Source organism: Eucyclogobius newberryi, unplaced genomic scaffold (genome assembly GCF_026437365.1).
Source record: "Eucyclogobius newberryi isolate DKJ021-1_F unplaced genomic scaffold, fEucNew1.0.hap1 SCAF_11, whole genome shotgun sequence".
NCBI lineage: Eukaryota > Metazoa > Chordata > Actinopteri > Gobiiformes > Gobiidae > Eucyclogobius > Eucyclogobius newberryi.
In genome coordinates, this window is record NW_027315735.1 from 10,922,904 (window position 1) to 10,944,464 (window position 21,561).

The 21,561-nt window shown below is 50.0% G+C and overlaps 3 non-coding genes across 3 annotated transcripts; all 3 read right to left on the reverse strand.

Moving 5' to 3' along the window:
* Positions 1 to 1,487: 1,487 nt before the first annotated feature.
* trnai-aau (transfer RNA isoleucine (anticodon AAU)) lies at positions 1,488 to 1,561 on the reverse strand. Its single transcript has one exon. It is a non-coding gene; the product is annotated as a tRNA-Ile (tRNA).
* Positions 1,562 to 14,284: 12,723 nt separating this feature from the next.
* trnai-aau (transfer RNA isoleucine (anticodon AAU)) lies at positions 14,285 to 14,358 on the reverse strand. Its single transcript has one exon. It is a non-coding gene; the product is annotated as a tRNA-Ile (tRNA).
* Positions 14,359 to 16,663: 2,305 nt separating this feature from the next.
* trnav-gac (transfer RNA valine (anticodon GAC)) lies at positions 16,664 to 16,737 on the reverse strand. The gene has a single exon. It is a non-coding gene; the product is annotated as a tRNA-Val (tRNA).
* Positions 16,738 to 21,561: the final 4,824 nt, after the last annotated feature.

A 21,561-nucleotide genomic window follows, 5' to 3' on the forward strand; every position in this document is an offset into this window, starting at 1 on the left:
TGAAATAAGTGTTCTGACCTCTAAGTCTGAAAAGAGATTTCCTTAATTTGACAAATAACAAAAATAAAAATGTGGGGTTTTACCTGACATAAATCCAGCAGTTTAGGCCAAAAACAAGCAGCAGGATTTTAAGTAGAAGGTCTTGCTTCGTTTGTACCTTCAGTACTAAAGATTGGCTTTACCTAACAACGATCCAGCCCAATGAAAATCGGCAGGTTTGTAATAGTTAAATTCTTTCTTAATCAATATCTTACATGTGCTAAACAAACTCAACTGGCTAGAATGGGGATCTAACCCACGACCTTGGCGTTATTAGTACCACGCTAACCAGCCACATTTTCCAGATGTAAAATGTCAAAATGTGCGCATGGGACCATATAAGATAAGAGTTGGCTTGAAGGTACCTTAAGGGATGTAAAAGGAAGAGCAATTTTGCACATTTTTGGCGCTTTAGGTACGGTTCATATGGGATTGAAATAAGAGTTCTGACCTCTAAGTCTGAAAAGAGATTTCCTAAATTGACACATAACAAAGCAACAAACGTAGGGTTTTACCTGACATAAATCCACTTGGCATTATTAGCACCACGCTCTAACCGACTGAGCTAACCAGCCAAGGTTCTCATGTGTAAAATGTCAAAATTTGCTCACGTGACTATATAAGACTAGAAGGTACCTTAAGGGATGTAAAAGGAAGAGCAATTTTGCTCATTTTTGGCGCTTTAGGTACGGTTCAAATGGGATTGAAATAAGTTTTCTGACCTCTAAGTCTGAAAAGAGATTTCCTTAAATTGACACATAACAAAGCAACAAATGTGGGGTTTAACCTGACATAAATCCAGCAGTTTAGGCCAAAAAAAAGCAGCAGGTTTTTAGGTAGGTCTTGCTTCGTTTGTACCTTCAGTACCAAAGATCGGCTTTACCTAACAACGATCCAGCCCAATGAAAATCGGCACGTTTGTAATATTTAAACTATTTCTCAAGCAAAATCCTTCATGTCCTATATGTACTTAATTAGCTAGTATGGGGATCGAGCCTACAACCTTGGCACTATTAGCACCACGCTCTAACCAACTGAGCTAACAAGCCAATGTTCTCATGTATAAAATGTCATGTGACTATATAAGACTAGAATTTGCTTGAAGGTACCTTCAGGGATGTAAAAGGAAGAGCAATTTTGCTCATTTTTGGCGCTTTAGGTACGGTTCAAATGGAATTGCAATAAGTGTTCTGACCTCTAAGTCTGAAAAGAGATTTCCTTAAATTGACACATAACAAAGCAACAAACGTGGGATTATACCTGACATAAATCCAGCAGTTTAGGCCAAAAAAAAGCAGCAGGTTTTTAGGTAGGTCTTGCTTCGTTTGTACCTTCAGTACCAAAGATCGGCTTTACCTAACAACGATCCAGCCCAATGAAAATCGGCACGTTTGTAATATTTAAACTATTTCTCAAGCAAAATCTTTCACCTGCCACACATACTGACCTGGCTAGTATGGGCATCGAACCCACGACCTTGGCGTTATTAGCACCACACTCTAACCAACTGAGCTAACCAGCCAAGGTTCTCATGTGAAAAATGTCAAGGTCTGGTCATGTGACTATATAAGACTAGAATTTGCTTGAAGGTACCTTCAGGGATGTAAAAGGAAGGGCAATTTTGCACATTTTTGGCGCTTTAGGTACGGTTCAAATGGGATTGCAATAAGTGTTCTGACCTCTAAGTCTGAAAAGAGATTTCCTTAAATTGACACATAACAAAGCACCAAACGTGGGATTGTACCTGACATAAATCCAGCAGTTTAGGCAAAAAAAAAGCAGCAGTTTTTAAGTAGAAGGTCTTGTTTCGTTTGTACCTTCAGTACTAAAGATTGGGTTTACCTAACAACGATCCAGCCCAATGAAAATCGAAAGGTTTGTAATAGTTAAATTCTTTCTTAATCAATATCTTACATGTGCTAAACATACTCAACTGGCTAGAATGGGGATCTAACCCTCGACCTTGGTGTTATTAGTACCACGCTAACCAGCCACATTTTCCACATGTAAAATGTCAAAATGTGCGCATGGGACCATATAAGATAAGAGTTGGCTTGAAGGTACCTTCAGGGATGTAAAAGGAAGAGCAATTTTGCTCATTTTTGGCGCTTTAGGTACGGTTCAAATGGGATTGAAATAAGTGTTCTGACCTCTAAGTCTGAAAAGAGATTTCCTTAACCCTTTAAGCGCCAAAGTCGCAGAAATGCGACTTTACCATTTCCTTGTACGGTAAAGTCGCAGAAATGCGACTTTACCGTACAAGGAAATTAATGAAATAATAGTAGAAAATGAATCACTTCAGTCATTGGTCGGTTCGGTGCAACTTCCTCTTATTAGCCAGGTATGATCTAGGGCAGATCCGGTAAGGAAAAAAATGGCTGGAGGAAGTACACGTGGCATGCAATTTACAGCAGATTCTGACTCTGAAGGGTATTATCTCCCCGAGAGTGACGATGGATTTCCAATTGGAGATGAAGGGACTTCGAAACAACGGACAGGTGCAAAGGACAGACGGAGGCGAGGAACCAGTGGAACCAGTGGCTGCAGTAAAACTTGCCCGGTGGATGAGAGCTGGGACATGCTGAGAGAGGTCGAGGTATTTGAGGCATGGATCAAACCTTTTGAAGACCCAGTTGGCTACACAGGAGAGATGGATCTGACGGATGCTAATCCATTTGATATTCTGTCACTCTTTCTGACCGATCAGTTTTGGACTTTCATTACTGATGAGACAAATAGATATGCACATCAGTGTATGGCACCTATGATTCTGAAGCCACATTCAAGATTTCTTGAGTGGTATGATGTATCAGTCACCGAAATGAAAGCTTTCTTCGCTTTGCATCTCTCCATGGGCCTTGTTGAGAAACCTGAAATCGAGGATTACTGGGGAACATTTTGGCTTACACAAACGCCTGGATTTGGAAATGTAATGTCAAGAAACAGATTTGAAATCATTCTTTCGTTCTTTCATTTTGTCAACAATAATGATTATGTGAGAACAGGCGAGCCCGGGCACGATAAACTGTTCAAAGTCCGCCCAATAATAGATTTGATTATTCCCAAATTTGCAGCAGTTTACAGTCCAATCAAGGAGCTTTCTTTAGATGAAATGACAATAGCTTTCAAGGGGAGATCTTCACTAAAATGTTACTCTCCGAACAACATCAGTGCAACACACGCAGTTGTCCGTGAGTTGGTTTCTCCCTTTACGGGCAAAGGACACGAGATTTACATGGACAGTTACTATACCTCGCCTGGAGGACTGTGTGGGACGGTAAGGATTACCAGGTTGGGGATGCCAAAATGCCTTGGTAAAAGTGTCTTACAGCTGAAAAAAGGAGATGACCCAGTTTTTTGCAGAAAGGGAAAACTCCTGGCTTGTGCTTGGCACGATACTAAACGTCTCACCATGTTGTCCACAGTCCATGGAAATGATTGTGTTCAGAGGAGGATCCGGTCCAAGACAGATGACACTGGCTTCCGTGACATCAAAAGACCTGTATCTGTCGACCAGTACAACGCCTACATGGGTGGAGTGGACACTGCTGACCAGAGGATGAAGACATACCTCTTTCCACACAGGTCCCGGAAATGGTATCATCGCATATTCAATGCCATTATAAGCATAAGTATTGTCAACTCACACATCATATACACCAAATCCACTCCAGGCCCACACAAACCTTTAAAGGTTTACATTCAGAACATTATTGATGCATTACTGGCTGATCACTCCAAAAAACAAGAGAGGCGCTCAAGACCGGAGGGTGAAATGCCACAGAGACTCACAGAGCGTCATTGGCTTTGTCAAGCAGAGGGACGTCCAGACTGCGCCGTGTGCTCTGACCGCTCTCGTACCAAAGGCAGGCGGCAAACAAAGTACAGGTGCCGTCAGTGTGGCGTTCCATGCAACGAGAGATACCATACGCTAAAAAACTTGAAATGCTGTCATTTGGATATGTAAAAGTGCAGGGTACCTTGACCCTGGATGGACATCTTTTCTGGGATGGCTCTCTCCTTTCTTCACTGCTTTCTCCACAACCTGCCTGGCACCAATGATGGATGTATAAGTTGGAAAAATAAAAAAATGAAAAAAATACATAATAAATACCGTGTTAGTCATCATTTGGTCAGAACTTGTAATCAGGGCCCGAGTTTGAAGATGTGAGCACAAGGGGTGAAAATGGGTTAAAATGTGAAAAAACACCAAAATGAGCAAAATGAAATAATGCCCCATCATCAGTGCACTGTTTGCCCCCAGAAAAGCACTCCCCTGGGGCCTGGAGGTGATCTGACCACCAGAGTATAGTACCATATACCCCTGCTGTACTTAGAAAAAAAAACGAAATAGTACACTATGCCCGAAGGGACTCTGTCGTTTTTCGGCAATAGTACACTATACCCGAGGGACTCTGTCGTTTTTCCGAGCCGTAGTATGAAGTTGTGAGCAAAAGGGGTGAAAATGGGTTAAAATGTGAAAAAACACCAAAATGAGCAAAATGAAATAATCCCCCATCATCAGTGCACTGTTTGCCCCCAGAAAAGCACTCCCCTGGGGCCTGGAGGTGATCTGACCACCAGAGTATAGTACCATATACCCCTGCTGTACTTAGAAAAAAAACCGAAATAGTACACTATGCCCGAAGGGACTCTGTCGTTTTTCGGCAATAGTACACTATACCCGAGGGACTCTGTCGTTTTTCCGGGCCGTAGTATGAAGTTGTGAGCAAAAGGGGTGAAAATGGGTTAAAATGTGAAAAAAACACCAAAATGAGCAAAATGAAATAATCCCCCATCATCAGTGCACTGTTTGCCCCCAGAAAAGCACTCCCCTGGGGCCTGGAGGTGATCTGACCACCAGAGTATAGTACCATATACCCCTGCTGTACTTAGAAAAAAAAACGAAATAGTACACTATGCCCGAAGGGACTCTGTCGTTTTTCCAGGCCGTAGTATGAAGTTGTGAGCAAAAGGGGTGAAAATGGGTTAAAATGTGAAAAAACACCAAAATGAGCAAAATGAAATAATCCCCCATCATCAGTGCACTGTTTGCCCCCAGAAAAGCACTCCCCTGGGGCCTGGAGGTGATCTGACCACCAGAGTATAGTACCATATGCCCCTGCTGTACTTAGAAAAAAAAACGAAATAGTACACTATGCCCAAAGGGACTCTGTCGTTTTTCGGCAATAGTACACTATACCCCGTTGGACTCTGTCGTTTTTTGGGCTCGTGGGAATAAGCGTTCAGCTCAAGAATCCCGGGCTAAATCACGCTGCTCCCGAGATATTCTTACGCTGCTCTCACGCGGAATGTGCAAAATGGTAATGCTGGGAGGGACGGGCGGGCGGTTTTTGAGAATGACGTTTTTCGCAATCGAAACAGGTACATTTCCTGGTTGTGCGGCTACCGGGCAAGGAGCTCGTTTGACGGGCACACGAGAACCGCGATCGATGGGCCCCGTTCTGGTTTTATCCAGCTTCCAAGGCTCCTTCACAGCCGTAATGTCAAGTCATGGTTCGGAGGTGCGGAGGTGAGCGTCGGATCACGGCGCCTCTGAATGGAGCCCCGCGCTCCCGCTCTCCTCCGCGCTCTAAGCGCCGCTCAGACCCGGCATGAGAGGGTCTATTTTCGGCTTGATTTGCTCGGGGCAGAGCACAGTGTCACGCTGACCACGGGCTGTACGCGGAGGTGACCGCTGGTTGTAAGGCGAATCACGGAGCCTCTGAATGGAGCCCCGCGCGCCGGCGCTCCTCCGCGCTCTAAGCGCCGCTCAGACCCGGCATGAGAGGGTCTATTTTCGGCTTGATTTTACCAGACTCCCGGGCACTTCCAGAAGCTTCCTGGTTGCTCTGATTGCTCGGGGCAGAGCACGGTGTCACGCTGACCACAGGCTGTACGCGGAGGTGACCGCTGGTTGTAAGGCGAATCACGGAGCCTCTGAATGGAGCCCCGCGCTCCCGTGCTCCTCCGCGCTCTAAGCGCCGCTCAGACCCGGCATGAGAGGGTCTATTTTCGGCTTGATTTTACCAGACTCCCGGGCACTTCCAGAAGCTTCCTGGTTGCTCTGATTGCTCGGGGCAGAGCACGGTGTCACGCTGACCACGGGCTGTACGCGGAGGTGACCGCTGGTTGTAAGGCGAATCAAGGAGCCTCTGAATGGAGCCCCGCGCTCCCGCGCTCCTCCGCGCTCTAAGCGCCGCTCAGACCCGGCATGAGAGGGTCTATTTTCGGCTTGATTTTACCAGACTCCCGGGCACTTCCAGAAGCTTCCTGGTTGCTCTGATTGCGCGGGGCACAGCACAGTGTCACGCTGACCACGGGCTGTACGCGGAGGTGACCCGCTCCGTGATCTTAGCGCCGCCCAGACCCAGGGCCATCCACCCCGCACACGGCCAGACTTTGCCCGGCCAGGGAGCACCTTCTGCGGGTCGGAGGCTCCGGGTCGGAGCCCCTGGAGCCTGGAGCCCTCACCGGGCCCCGAACTCGGCTGCCAGAGGCAGTGCAGTGCCTCATGGATAAAAGGGCACCCAGCCGGTCTCGAACTCGCGTGAGGCGGAGCAGGGATCATCCATGAATCAACCATGAAAATGGTACAAATCATGGTTCTATGTATACCAGACAAGGAGCTTGGTCTATTGGCACTCAAGACCCGCCATCGTAGGGCCCCGTTCTGGTTTTATCCAGCTTCGAAGGCTCCTGCGCACTGCGGGTTTGTTTACATTTTGCGGCTGTGGTTTGCTCCGGCTAACCTCACGCCGGACACGTTGGAAGCGAGGCCGAGACAGAGGTCCCACCAGGCGCGGGGCGTCAGTCTGACTGGCTTCCCCCGCGCCTGGCCCCTTGTCTCCGGAGATGGGACCGTCACTCACCCCCGCACTGAAGGACGCGCGGCTTGAAGGATAATGGCTGCGCTTAGCCCCTGGCACAGGGGCTCTGCACCAGTCCCTTTCAGCCTCAACGCGTCCGACGGAACCACAGTCCGGGCCCACTGTCACTCACCCCCGCGCAGCAGGAGGCGCGGCTTGAAGGATGATGGCTGCGCTTAGCCCCTGGGCCCAAGGGCTCTGCGCCAGTCCCCTTCAGCCTCAACGTGTCCGATGGCTCTGCGCGGGGCGGGGGGCAGGGCCGGCGCATATTTTTGATCCGACTCCGGTCCCTTCCTCGTCTCTGAGTTTGTCAAATGCAGCGCCTGTCCAGGGCTCACTTTGCTATCAACTGGCTGGTCACCGCCATCGTAGGGCCCCGTTCTGGTTTCATCCAGCTTCGAAGGCTCCTGCGCACTGCGGGGTTGTAGGCATTTGTGGTCCTGATTTGCGCTGGCTCACCCTCACGCTGGACACAGCGCCAGATGATATATTTGGTCCGACTCCGGTCCCTTCCTCGTCTCTGAGTTTGTCAAATGCAGCGCCTGTCCAGGGCTCACTTTGCTATCAACTGGCTGGTCACCGCCATCGTAGGGCCCAGTTCTGGTTTCATCCAGCTTCGAAGGCTCCTGCGCACTGCGGGGTTGTAGGCATTTGTGGTCCTGATTTGCGCTGGCTCACCCTCACGCTGGACACAGCGCCAGATGATATATTTGGTCCGACTCCGGTCCCTTCCTCGTCTCTGAGTTTGTCAAATGCAGCGCCTGTCCAGGGCTCACTTTGCTATCAACTGGCTGGTCACCGCCATCGTAGGGCCCCGTTCTGGTTTCATCCAGCTTCGAAGGCTCCTGCGCACTGCGGGGTTGTAGGCATTTGTGGTCCAGAGCCCCGGCTCTAAATTAAACCTGTTACCCTAGTAGGCCGGCCTCCGGGTCCCCCTCTCTTCTTCGGTTATGGAGTACATTGGGCGCGGGGGGAGCCAGTGGAGGGCAAGGGCCCTGCCTCCAAGTGTGGTGTAGGGGACAGGGGAGCCAGGGCCTTGGGGTCCTGGTGCTTTTTATCTTTTAAAGTGGCTCAGAGTACCAAGGGCTGCACCAAGGGTGTGTAGCTCGTGTGGGGGTGCTTAAGTGTGGGTACCCGGGGACGAAAGGTGGGCCGGGGCCGGGGCCGGCGCGAGCCTCTGTGGTGAGTGCTGGGCCGTTCCCTTGGTACTCCAGTCAGAGTACCAAGGGCACGGACTTCCATGGTATAGTACCAAGGGCACGGACCTCCAGGGGGCTGAACTAAGGGTGTGTAGCCCGTGTGGGGGTGCTTAAGTGTGGGTACACGGGGACGAAGGGAGAGCCTGGTCCCCGGTGGTCATCCCCGGAGTCCCAGAGCCTGCAACCCGGGGAAGAGTGGCCCGTTCCCAGACTGAGTTTGGGGGAATGCTGGGTGGCTCTGGAGGTGCTCCGTGGGTTCCAGGGGGTGTTCAGTGGAGGCCATGCCCAGCCAGAGTGGCCCTTCCCCGGGCAGAGTCTGGGGAGAGTGGGGGGTGGCTCTGGAGGTGCTCCGGGGGCTCCAGGGGGTGCTCAGTGGAGGCCATGCCCAGCCAGAGTGTCCCTTCCCTGGGGTGAGTCTGGGGAGAGTGGGGGGTGGCTCTGGGGGGGCTCCGGGGGTTCCAGGGGTTTCAGGGGGTGCTCAGCGGAGGCCATGCCCGGCCAGAGTGGCCCTTCCCCGGGCAGAGTCTGAGGAGAGTGGGGGGTGGCTCTGGAGGTGCTCCGGGGGCTCCAGGGGGTGCTCAGTGGAGGCCATGCCCAGCCAGAGTGTCCCTTCCCCGGGCAGAGTCTGGAGGAGTGGGGGGTGGCTCTGGAGGTGCTCCGGGGGCTCCAGGGGTTCCAGGGGGTGCTCAGCGGAGGCGATGCCCAGCCAGAGTGGCCCTTCCCCGGGGTGAGTCTGGGGAGAGTGGAGGGTGGCTCTGAAGGTGCTCCGGGGGCTCCAGGGGGTGCTCAGTGGAGGCCATGCCCAGCCAGAGTGTCCCCTCCCCGGGGTGAGTCTGGGGAGAGTGGGGGGTGGCTCTGGAGGGGCTCCGGGGGTTCCAGGGGTTCCAGGGGGTGCTCAGCGGAGGCCATGCCCGGCCAGAGTGGCCCTTCCCCGGGCAGAGTCTGGGGAGAGTGGGGGGTGGCTCTGGAGGTGCTCCGGGGGCTCCAGGGGGTGCTCAGTGGAGGCCATGCCCAGCCAGAGTGGCCCTTCCCCGGGCAGAGTCTGGGGAGAGTGGGGGGTGGCTCTGGAGGTGCTCCGGGGGCTCCAGGGGTTCCAGGGGGTGCTCAGCGGAGGCCATGCCCAGCCAGAGTGGCCCTTCCCCGGGGTGAGTCTGGGGAGAGTGGGGGTGGCTCTGGAGGTGCTCCGGGGGCTCCAGGGGGTGCTCAGTGGAGGCCATGCCCTGCCAGAGTGTCCCTTCCCCGGGGTGAGTCTGGGGAGAGTGGGGGGTGGCTCTGGAGGGACTCCGGGGGTTCCAGGGGTTCCAGGGGGTGCTCAGTGGGGGCCATGCCCAGCCAGAGTGGCCCTTCCCCGGGGTGAGTCTGGAGGAGTAGGGGGTGGCTCTGGAAGGGCTCCGGGGGTTCCAGGGGGTGCTCGGCGGAGGCCATGCCCAGCCAGAGTGGCCCTTCCCCGGGGTGAGTCTGGAGGAGTGGGGGGTGGCTCTGGAGGGGCTCCGGGGGTTCCAGGGGTTCCAGGGGGTGCTCAGTGGGGGCCATGCCCAGCCAGAGTGGCCCTTCCCCGGGGTGAGTCTGGAGGAGTGGGGGGTGGCTCTGGAAGGGCTCCGGGCGTTCCAGGGGGTGCTCGGCGGAGGCCATGCCCAGCCAGAGTGGCCCTTCCCCGGGCAGAATCTGGGGAGAGTGGGGGGTGGCTCTGGAGGTGCTCCGGGGGCTCCAGGGGTTCCAGGGGGTGCTCAGTGGGGGCCATGCCCAGCCAGAGTGGCCCTTCCCCGTGGTGAGTCTGGAGGAGTGGGGGGTGGCTCTGGAGGGGCTCCGGGGGTTCCAGGGGGTGCTCAGCGGAGGCCATGCCCAGCCAGAGTGGCCCTTCCCCGGGGTGAGTCTGGAGGAGTGGGGGGTGGCTCTGGAGGGGCTCCGGGGGTTCCAGGGGGTGCTCGGCGGAGGCCATGCCCAGCCAGAATGGCCCTCCCCCGGGGTGAGTCTGGAGGAGTGGGGGGTGGCTCTGGAGGGGCTCCGGGGGTTCCAGGGGTTCCAGGGGGTGCTCAGTGGGGGCCATGCCCAGCCAGAGTGGCCCTTCCCCGGGGTGAGTCTGGAGGAGTGGGGGGTGGCTCTGGAGGGGCTCCGGGGGTTCCAGGGGGTGCTCGGCGGAGGCCATGCCCAGCCAGAGTGGCCCTCCCCCGGGGTGAGTCTGGAGGAGTGGGGGGTGGCTCTGGAGGGGCTCCGGGGGTTCCAGGGGTTCCAGGGGGTGCTCAGTGGGGGCCATGCCCAGCCAGAGTGGCCCTTCCCCGGGGTGAGTCTGGAGGAGTGGGGGGTGGCTCTGGAGGGGCTCCGGGGGTTCCAGGGGGTGCTCGGCGGAGGCCATGCCCAGCCAGAGTGGCCCTTCCCCGGGCAGAATCTGGGGAGAGTTGGGGGTGGCTCTGGAGGTGCTCCGGGGGCTCCAGGGGTTCCAGGGGGTGCTCAGTGGGGGCCATGCCCAGCCAGAGTGGCCCTTCCCCGGGCAAAGTCTGGCCGTGTGCGGGGTGGATGATCCCTGCTCCGCCTCACGCGAGTTCGAGACCGGCTGGGTGCCCTTTTATCCATGAGGCACTGCACTGCCTCCGGCAGCCGAGTTCGGGGCCCGGTGAGGGCTCCAGGCTCCAGGGGCTCCGACCCGGAGCCTCCGACCCGCAGAAGGTGCTCCCTGGCCGGGCAAAGTCTGGCCGTGTGCGGGGTGAATGATCCCGGCTCCGCCTCACGCGAGTTCGAGACCGGCTGGGTGCCCTTTTATCCATGAGGCACTGCACTGCCTCCGGCAGCCGAGTTCGGGGCCCGGTGAGGGCTCCAGGCTCCAGGGGCTCCGACCCGGAGCCTCCGACCCGCAGAAGGTGCTCCCTGGCCGGGCAAAGTCTGGCCGTGTGCGGGGTGGATGATCCCTGCTCTGCCTCACGCGAGTTCGAGACCGGCTGGGTGCCCTTTTATCCATGAGGCACTGCACTGCCTCCGGCAGCCGAGTTCGGGGCCCGGTGAGGGCTCCAGGCTCCAGGGGCTCCGACCCGGAGCCTCCGACCCGCAGAAGGTGCTCCCTGGCCGGGCAAAGTCTGGCCGTGTGCGGGGTGGATGATCCCTGCTCCGCCTCACGCGAGTTCGAGACCGGCTGGGTGCCCTTTTATCCATGAGGCACTGCACTGCCTCCGGCAGCCGAGTTCGGGGCCCGGTGAGGGCTCCAGGGGCTCCGACCCGGAGCCTCCGACCCGCAGAAGGTGCTCCCTGGCCGGGCAAAGTCTGGCCGTGTGCGGGGTGGATGATCCCGGCTCCGCCTCACGCGAGTTCGAGACCGGCTGGGTGCCCTTAGATCCATGAGGCACTGCACTGCCTCCGGCAGCCGAGTTCGGGGCCCGGTGAGGGCTCCAGGCTCCAGGGGCTCCGACCCGGAGCCTCCGACCCGCAGAAGGTGCTCCCTGGCCGGGCAAAGTCTGGCCGTGTGCGGGGTGGATGATCCCTGCTCCGCCTCACGCGAGTTCGAGACCGGCTGGGTGCCCTTTTATCCATGAGGCACTGCACTGCCTCCGGCAGCCGAGTTCGGGGCCCGGTGAGGGCTCCAGGGGCTCCGACCCGGAGCCTCCGACCCGCAGAAGGTGCTCCCTGGCCGGGCAAAGTCTGGCCGTGTGCGGGGTGGATGATCCCTGCTCCGCCTCACGCGAGTTCGAGACCGGCTGGGTGCCCTTTTATCCATGAGGCACTGCACTGCCTCCGGCAGCCGAGTTCGGGGCCCGGTGAGGGCTCCAGGGGCTCCGACCCGGAGCCTCCGACCCGCAGAAGGTGCTCCCTGGCCGGGCAAAGTCTGGCCGTGTGCGGGGTGGATGATCCCTGCTCCGCCTCACGCGAGTTCGAGACCGGCTGGGTGCCCTTTTATCCATGAGGCACTGCACTGCCTCCGGCAGCCGAGTTCGGGGCCCGGTGAGGGCTCCAGGCTCCAGGGGCTCCGACCCGGAGCCTCCGACCCGCAGAAGGTGCTCCCTGGCCGGGCAAAGTCTGGCCGTGTGCGCGGTGGATGATCCCTGCTCCGCCTCACGCGAGTTCGAGACCGGCTGGGTGCCCTTTTATCCAAGAATCAACTGGAGTGTGGAGCTTCTACGGGCCTCCAGGGGCACTGCCGACCCAGAGCTGTGCCCCGGCTTCAGTTCTCTGTATCTCAGGAAGTTTTTTATTCATACATTTATTTCATCCATAATCTCTGGCGCCTAAAGGGTTATACTATTTCTCAAGCAAAATTGTTCAACCGCCACACATACTAAACTGGCTAGTATGGGCATCGAACCCACGACCTTGGCGTTATTACAACCACGCTTTAACCAAATGAGCTAACCAGCGAAGGTTCTCATGTGTAAAATGTCACAATGTGGTCATGTGACTATATAAGACTAGAATTTGCTTAAAGGTACCTTCAGGGATGTAAAAGGAAGAGCAATTTTGCACATTTTTGGCGCTTTAGGTACGGTTCAAATGGGATTGCAATAAGTGCTCTGACCTCTAAGTCTGAAAAGAGATTTCCTTAAATTGACACATTACAAAGCAACAAACGTGGGGTTTTACCTGACATAAATCCAGCAGTTTAGGCCCAAAAAAAAGCGGCAGGTTTTTAGGTAGGTCTTGCTTCGTTTGTACCTTCAGTACCAAAGATCGGCTTTACCTAACAACGATCCAGCCCAATGAAAATTGGAAGGTTTGTAATAGTTAAATTCTTTCTTAATCAATATCTTACATGTGCTAAACGTACTCAACTGGCTAGAATGGGGATCTAACCCTCGACCTTGGTGTTATTAGTACCACGCTAACCAGCCACATTTTCCACATGTAAAATGTCAAAATGTGCGCATGGGACCATATAAGATAAGAGTTGGCTTGAAGGTACCTTCAGGGATGTAAAAGGAAGAGCAATGTTGCTCATTTTGGCGCTTTAGGTACGGTTCAAATGGGATCGAAATAAGTTTTCTGACCTCTAAGTCTGAAAAGAGATTTCCTTAAATTGACACATAACAAAGCAACAAACGTGGGGTTTTACCTGACATAAATCCAGCAGTTTAGGTCCAAAAAAAAGCAGCAGGTTTTTAGGTAGGTCTTGCTTCGTTTGTACCTTCAGTACCAAAGATCGGCTTTACCTGACAACGATCCAGCCCAATGAAAATCGGCACGTTTGTAATATTTAAACTATTTCTCAAGCAAAATTCTTCATGTCCTATATGTACTTAATTGGCTAGTATGGGGATAAAACCCACGACCTTGGCGTTATTAGCACCACGCTCTAACCAACTGAGCTAACCAGCGAAGGTTCTCACGTGTAAAATGTCACAATGTGGTCATGTGACTATATAAGACTAGAATTTGGGGATGTAAAAGGAAGAGCAATTTTGCACATTTTTGGCGCTTTAGGTACGGTTCAAATGGGATTGCAATAAGTGTTCTGACCTCTAAGTCTGAAAAGAGATTTCCTTAAATTGACACATAACAAAGCTACAAACGTGGGATTATACCTGACATAAATCCAGCAGTTTGGGCAAAAAAAAAGCAGCAGGTTTTTAGGTAGAAGGTCTAGCTTCGTTTGTACCATCAGTAGTAAAGATCGGCTTTACGTAACAACGATCCAGCCCAATGAAAATCGGCAGGTTTGTAATATTTAAACTATTTCTCAAGCAAAATCTTTCACCCGCCACACATACTGAACTGGCTAGCATGGGCATCTAACCCACGACCATGGCGTTATTAGCACCACGTTCTAACCAACTGAGCTAACCAGCCAAGGTTTCATGAGTAAAATGTCAAAATCTGGTCATGTGACTATATAAGACTAGAATTTGCTTGAAGGTACCTTCAGGGATGTAAAAGGAAGAGCAATTTTGCACATTTTTGGCGCTTTAGGTACGGTTCAAATGGGATTGCAATAAGTGTTCTGACCTCTAAGTCTGAAAAGAGATTTCCTTAAATTGACACATAACAAAGCTACAAACGTGGGATTATACCTGACATAAATCCAGCAGTTTAGGCAAAAAAAAGCAGCAGGTTTTTAGGTAGAAGGTCTAGGTTCGTTTGTACCATCAGTACTAAAGATCGGCTTTACGTAACAACGATCCAGGCCAATGAAAATCGGCACGTTTGTAATATTTAAACCATTTCTCAAGCAAAATCTTTCATGTCCTAAATGTACTTAGTTGGCTAGTATGGGGATCGAACCCACGACCTTGGCGTTATTAGCACCACGCTCTAACCAACTGAGCTAACAAGCCAATGCTCTCATTTATAAAATGTCAAAATGTGCTCATGTGACTATATAAGACTAGAATTTGCTTGAAGGTACCTTCAGGGATGTAAAAGGAAGAGCAATTTTGCAGATTTTTGGCGCTTTAGGTACGGTTCAAGTGGGATTGCAATAAGTGTTCTGACCTCTAAGTCTGAAAAGAGATTTCCTTAAATTGACACATTACAAAGCAACAAACGTGGGGTTTAACCTGACATAAATCCACTAGTTTAGGCCAAAAAAAGCAGCAGTTTTTAAGTAGAAGGTCTTGTTTCATTTGTACCTTCAGTACTAAAGATTGGCTTTACCTAACAACGATCCAGCCCAATGAAAATTGAAAGGTTTGTAATAGTTAAATTCTTTCTTAATCAATATTTTACATGTGCTAAACGTACTCAACTGGCTAGAATGGGGATCTAACCCTCGACCTTGGTGTTATTAGTACCACGCTAACCAGCCACATTTTCCACATGTAAAATGTCAAAATGTGCGCATGGGACCATATAATATAAGAGTTGGCTTGAAGGTACCTTCAGGGATGTAAAAGGAAGAGCAATTTTGCTCATTTTTGGCGCTTTAGGTACGGTTCAAATGGGATCGAAATAAGTTTTCTGACCTCTAAGTCTGAAAAGAGATTTCCTTAAATCGACACATAACAAAGCAACAAACGTGGGGTTTAACCTGACATAAATCCAGCAGTTTAGGCCAAAAAAAAGCAGCAGGTTTTTAGGTAGGTCTTGCTTCGTTTGTACCTTCAGTACCAAAGATCGGCTTTACCTAACAACGATCCAGCCCAATGAAAATCGGCACGTTTGTAATATTTAAACTTTTTCTCAAGCAAAATCTTTCCCCCGCCACATATACTGAACTGGCTAGAATGGGCATCTAACCCACGACCATGGCGTTATTAGCACCACGCTCTAACCAACTGAGCTAACCAGCCAAGGTTTCATGAGTAAAATGTCAAAATCTGGTCATGTGACTATATAAGACTAGAATTTGCTTGAAGGTACCTTCAGGGATGTAAAAGGAAGAGCAATTTTGCACATTTTTGGCGCTTTAGGTACGGTTCAAATGGGATTGAAATAAGTTTTCTGACCTCTAAGTCTGAAAAGAGATTTCCTTAAATTGACACATAACAAAGCAACAAACGTGGGGTTTTACCTGACATAAATCCAGCAGTTTAGGCCCAAAAAAAAGCAGCAGGTTTTTAGGTAGGTCTTGCTTCGTTTGTACCTTCAGTACCAAAGATCGGCTTTACCTAACAACGATCCAGCCCAATGAAAATCGGCACGTTTGTAATATTTAAACTATTTCTCAAGCAAAATTCTTCATGTCCTATATGTACTTAATTGGCTAGTATGGGGATAAAACCCACGACCTTGGCGTTATTAGCACCACGCTCTAACCAACTGAGCTAACCAGCGAAGGTTCTCACGTGTAAAATGTCACAATGTGGTCATGTGACTATATAAGACTAGAATTTGGGGATGTAAAAGGAAGAGCAATTTTGCACATTTTTGGCGCTTTAGGTACGGTTCAAATGGGATTGCAATAAGTGTTCTGACCTCTAAGTCTGAAAAGAGATTTCCTTAAATTGACACATAACAAAGCTACAAACGTGGGATTATACCTGACATAAATCCAGCAGTTTGGGCAAAAAAAAAGCAGCAGGTTTTTAGGTAGAAGGTCTAGCTTCGTTTGTACCATCAGTAGTAAAGATCGGCTTTACGTAACAACGATCCAGCCCAATGAAAATCGGCAGGTTTGTAATATTTAAACTATTTCTCAAGCAAAATCTTTCACCTGCCACACATACTGAACTGGCTAGTATGGGCATCAAACCCACGACCTTGGCGTTATTACTACCACGCTTTAACCAAATGAGCTAAACAGCGAAGGTTCTCATGTGTAAAATGTCACAATGTGGTCATGTGACTATATAAGACTAGAATTTGGGGATGTAAAAGGAAGAGCAATTATGCACATTTTTGGCGCTTTAGGTACGGTTCAAATGGGATTGCAATAAGTGTTCTGACCTCTAAGTCTGAAAAGAGATTTCCTTAAATTGACACACAACAAAGCTACAAACGTGGGATTATACCTGACATAAATCCAGCAGTTTAGGCAAAAAAAAGCAGCAGGTTTTTAGGTAGAAGGTCTTGCTTCGTTTGTACCATCAGTACTAAAGATCGGCTTTACCTAACAATGATCCAGCCCAATGAAAATCGGCAGGTTTGTAATATTTAAACTATTTCTCAAGCAAAATCCTTCAGCTGCCTCACATACTGAACTTGCTAGTATGGGCATCGAACCCACTACCTTGGCGTTGTCAGCACCACGCTCTAACCAACTGAGCTAACAAGCCAATGCTGTCATTTATAAAATGTCAAAATGTGCTCATGTGACTATATAAGACTAGAATTTGCTTGAAGGTACCTTCAGGGATGTAAAAGGAAGAGCTATTTTGCACATTTTTGGCGCTTTAGGTACGGTTCAAATGGGATTGCAATAAGTGTTCTGACCTCTAAGTCTGAAAAGAGATTTCCTTAAATTGACACATAACAAAGCAACAAACGTGGGGTTTTACCTGACATAAATCCAGCAGTTTAGGCCAAAAAAAAGCAGCAGGTTTTTAGGTAGAAGGTCTTGCTTCGTTTGTTCCTTCAGTACCAAAGATCGGCTTTACCTAACAACGATCCAGCCCAATGAAAATCGGCACATTTGTAATATTTAAACTATTTCTCAAGCAAAATACTTCATGTCCTATATGTACTTATTTTGCTAGTATGGGGATCGAACCCACGACCTTGGCGTTATTAGCACCATGCTCTAAACAACTGAGCTAACATGCCAATGCTCTCATTTATAAAATGTCAAAATTTGCGCATGGTACCATATAATATAAGAGTTGGCTTGAAGGTACCTTAAGGGATGTAAAAGGAAGAGCAATTTTGCACATTTTTGGCGCTTTAGGTACGGTTCAAATGGGATTGCAATAAGTGTTCTGACCTCTAAGTCTGAAAAGAGATTTCCTTAAATTGACACATAACAAAGCTACAAACGTGGGATTATACCTGACATAAATCCAGCAGTTTAGGCAAAAAAAAAGCAGCAGGTTTTTAGGTAGAAGGTCTAGCTTCGTTTGTACCATCAGTACTAAAGATTGGCTTTACCTAACAACGATCCAGCCCAATGAAAATCGGCAGGTTTGTAATATTTAAACTATTTCTCAAGCAAAATCTTTCATGTCTTATATGTACTTAACTGGCTAGCATGGGGATCGAACCCACGACCTTGGCGTTATTAGCACCACGCTCTAATCCCATTCATTTCCTATGGTAGTGCTAAACCACTACGGATGTAATATACTTTTGGCCAGCGGCGGCGCTGTGGCGAGAGCGCGCCATGTTTTGAATGCAGAGTGACGTCATTCATTCAGTGCGACCGGGACACCTAAATATGCGCTCCTGTTTTCACCTTCTTTTGGACATTTTACTGCCCCAGAACACTCGTATTTTGTGGCATTTATAACGGCTATTTGAGGACGTTTTCAGGTCAAGTTCGTCTTGTGTTTTGCACTTTTGAAACTGTGTTTTTAGTCACGTAAAATCACTGCTACTTCCATGTCTGTTGAACAACTAACGCGACTTTTCTGTCAGTTTTGTGTGATTTTCAGCCCTGTTAAGTTAAACTTTATTACATTTAAAGGTTTGCAGTTGTGCAGTTTTATATAAGGTGCAATATTACGTGATCTGTGTGTTGTGTTGTCTCTTATTGTGCATAAAAGTAGTTGTAGCATCAACAATTCATCACAAGTAAGAGAGACTTTGTTTGTCCCACAATGGGGGAAATGCCTTCACTTAATGTTAATGTGGAGGACATGCCACAACTGTTACCTAGCAACAGACTGTAAACAAGAGCCAAAATGCATATGAATGACTCAACAATTATGTTGATTATGTTGTTCGTCTCTCCTGTCCTCTGTCCTTTCCTCTGTCCTGTCCTCCTCTCCCCTGTCCTCCTCTGCCCCATCCTCCTCTGCCCCGTACTCCTCTGTCCTGTCCTCTGCCCTGTCCTCCTCTGTCCTGTCCTCCTCTGCCCTGTCCTCCACTGTCCTGTCCTCCTCTGCCCCGTACTCCTCTGTCCTGTCCTCCTCTGTCCTGTCCTCCTCTGTCCTCCTCTCCCCCATCCTCCTCTGTCCTGTCCTCCACTATCCTGTCCTCCTCTGTCCTGTCCTCCTCTGTCCTGTCCTCCTCTGCCCTGTCCTCCACTATCCTATCCTCCTCTCTCCTGCCCTCCTCTGTCCCGTCCTCTGTCCCACCCACTCGTGTCCCCACCAGCTCTCCTCGTGAGCCCTTGGGTGAGTATAACTACATAAATCATGTGTTCTTGGTTTGTGTGGAGTCACACAGAGTCACACCGTGTAGAGGAGCAGTCACTTCTGTTTCATTTCATGTCTTTTCCTTTAGCAGTGGCTGAAGAGGACGCGCTGGAGAGGACAATGCTCAGCATCTCCGTCCAATCAACACGTGGATGTGCGTAATGTGTCTGTAACGCTTTAGCTCCATTTTGGATGTACCATGTGTTAAAAAGGTTTGTCTTTTATTCCAGCCGTGTCTGCACCAGTCGCTGCTGAGCTCCATCATCCTCAGGTTTACAGAAGTTCACACACAGATGTCCTGCCATGAAAGACACTTTGGGACACTTTCTGTCCTGTGCATGAGTTCAGTTGTTCCTGACCCTGTTCAGGTCCTGCTCTGAATTCATGCATCTGTGATGAGAGTAAGTCATATTATCTGGTGTTCAATATGAATGAGTGAGAGCTTCTTCTGCTCATTCACACTAACATTGCTAAATAAAACAGCAATATAAACTTACTTATGATATAAACAACAGGTCAAATGTAAGTGTGCGTTGTTACTAACAGCTAAATATGACTCATTATTCGTCTTCTTCTCTTACAGCAGCTGCACAGTCCAAACAGACTGTTCTGGAGGAACCACAGGACGGTAAGAGCTTTTACTTGTTGCTTATTCACTGTAAGATCAAAGTTGATCAAACGTATCATATATTTCTTTCCTCTCTTCAGCTGCTGCAAATGTGCTGCCCCTTAAGCCTCCAGTGCCAATTCCACAGGAGCTGAGGTTTGTTCTGGCCGAGTCTGGAAGTACTTCAGCTCCAGGTCTGACATTTCAATAGAATAATCTAAACAAATATAAACCTATATTGTGGTGTTTTGGTTGTTTCAGATGCAGCTCGTCCCACACATTCTGCATCTGATGCTCCTGGAGAAGAGAGAACCCAAAGTGAGTGAGCTCCATGTGTGTCTGTGTCTGTCTCAGTCAAACGATCACAGAGTGAACAGATGAATGCTTCATGCTCCATGTGTGTCTGTCTCAGTCAAACCATCACAGAGTGAACAGATGAATGCTTCATGCTGACTGTAGTTTCACAGCCAGTGCAGTGGTTCTAAATGTGTGTCATGTCTTGTATTTCATGTGCACAAGTGTTGTGAATGCTTATCACTAAAACATTCATCTGTTTTGTTCTGTAGTTCCTCCTCCAGTGAAGCTTCAGCCGCAGTCGTCATCAACAGGCCGCCTCCCCCTCCACTGCCCTGAGCCAATCAGCCAACAGCGCGCTACACCCGACCACAAAACTACATATTTATCATTACATCATCATCACATCAAATTATTAAATGCATCATCTTCACTCAACATCAGCCCGGAAAAGCTGGAGCAAACACAGACACTCTGGCAGCACCACAACTCTGCCTGTCATCACCACGACACCTGCCGTCACCACGACACCTGCCGTCACCACGACACCTCCCACAGTGAAGCCTCCTCCTCTGCCCATCACCTCGCCTCCTACAGCTCCGACCATCACCTCGTCTCCTCCTACAGCTCTGACCATCACCTCGTCTCCTACAGCTCCGACCATCACCTCGTCTCCTACAGCTCTGACCATCACCGTCTCTTTCTCAGGATGCCCTGAGCAGCAGCAGCAGCCCTGAAGAAACACCACCTTTTAAGGACTTTGTGGACACAGAGTTCTTCCAGAGGGAGCTGGAGGCCACAAGACAGAGAGTGGAGGAAAGGAAGCAACAGAAGAGGAAGAGAGAGGAGTCACCTGCCCCAGGGAGAACGTGCAGGTCCTGCCCCAGAGAGAACGTGCAGGTTCTGCCCCAGAGAGAACGTGCAGGTTCTGCCCCAGAGAGAATGTGCAGGTTCTGCCCCAGAGAGAACGTGCAGGTTCTGCAAACTGGTGCTGAAGCAGGCCCTCACAGTCACACATCCACACATACTTCCCTGGACTGTATATATCTGTATATTTATTGTAAATACTACTGTAAAGTAATGAATGCTGTCTGAAGTTTAAATAAATGAAACTTAATATTTCTGGTATTTTCCCTGTCAATAAATATTCTTAAAAGTACATGTTTTTTTTGTGTTTTCTTTCCAATATAGCAATACAACAATATTCTTTAAATGATTGAGATATCATATCATTAACAATATGAGTAAATGTTTTATTTCTCTGCAGAACATAAACTGAACATAGTGGTACAGTTCAGTGCTGCAGCGTTAGAGATGTGATAGTGTGACCTCTGACCCCTGCGGACTAAACTCCCTGTTTCTGACCCACTCCAAGTTTATTTATGCAGAAGGTGTGACGTGGTAAATCTCTTAAGGTGAAGCAGAAATCACTATTTGTGATCAATTTGTGATTTTATTAATATTGCAAATCAGTCCCAGCAGCTGCATGTGAGTCCTTCTCATGATCTGACCTTTTAACAAGTGCAAACTGACACACCAACTCATAAACTTTATACATTTAAAGTTTGAACTTATAAACTTTATACATTTAAAGTTTTGATCCTTTGAAACGTTCCTCTTCTTCTGGGCACAGCAGGAATTGAACTCCGGTCTCTTGAGATGAATTTGTGAACAACACGAATCTCTGCATTCTGATTGGTTGGCCTTCATCACAGTGGCACATGGCACACAGGCTCATTCTGATTGGCTGGCGCTCTATGCCCACTATCCACGGCTGGCCACAGCTTGGAAGGCAGCTATGCTTACCACTATACCACCATCGCAAGGACACATGTACTTGCAGTGCCGTGTCGCAAATCGGCGCCTGTAATTGATATCTAAAGTTCCATGCACACGGAACATGGTTT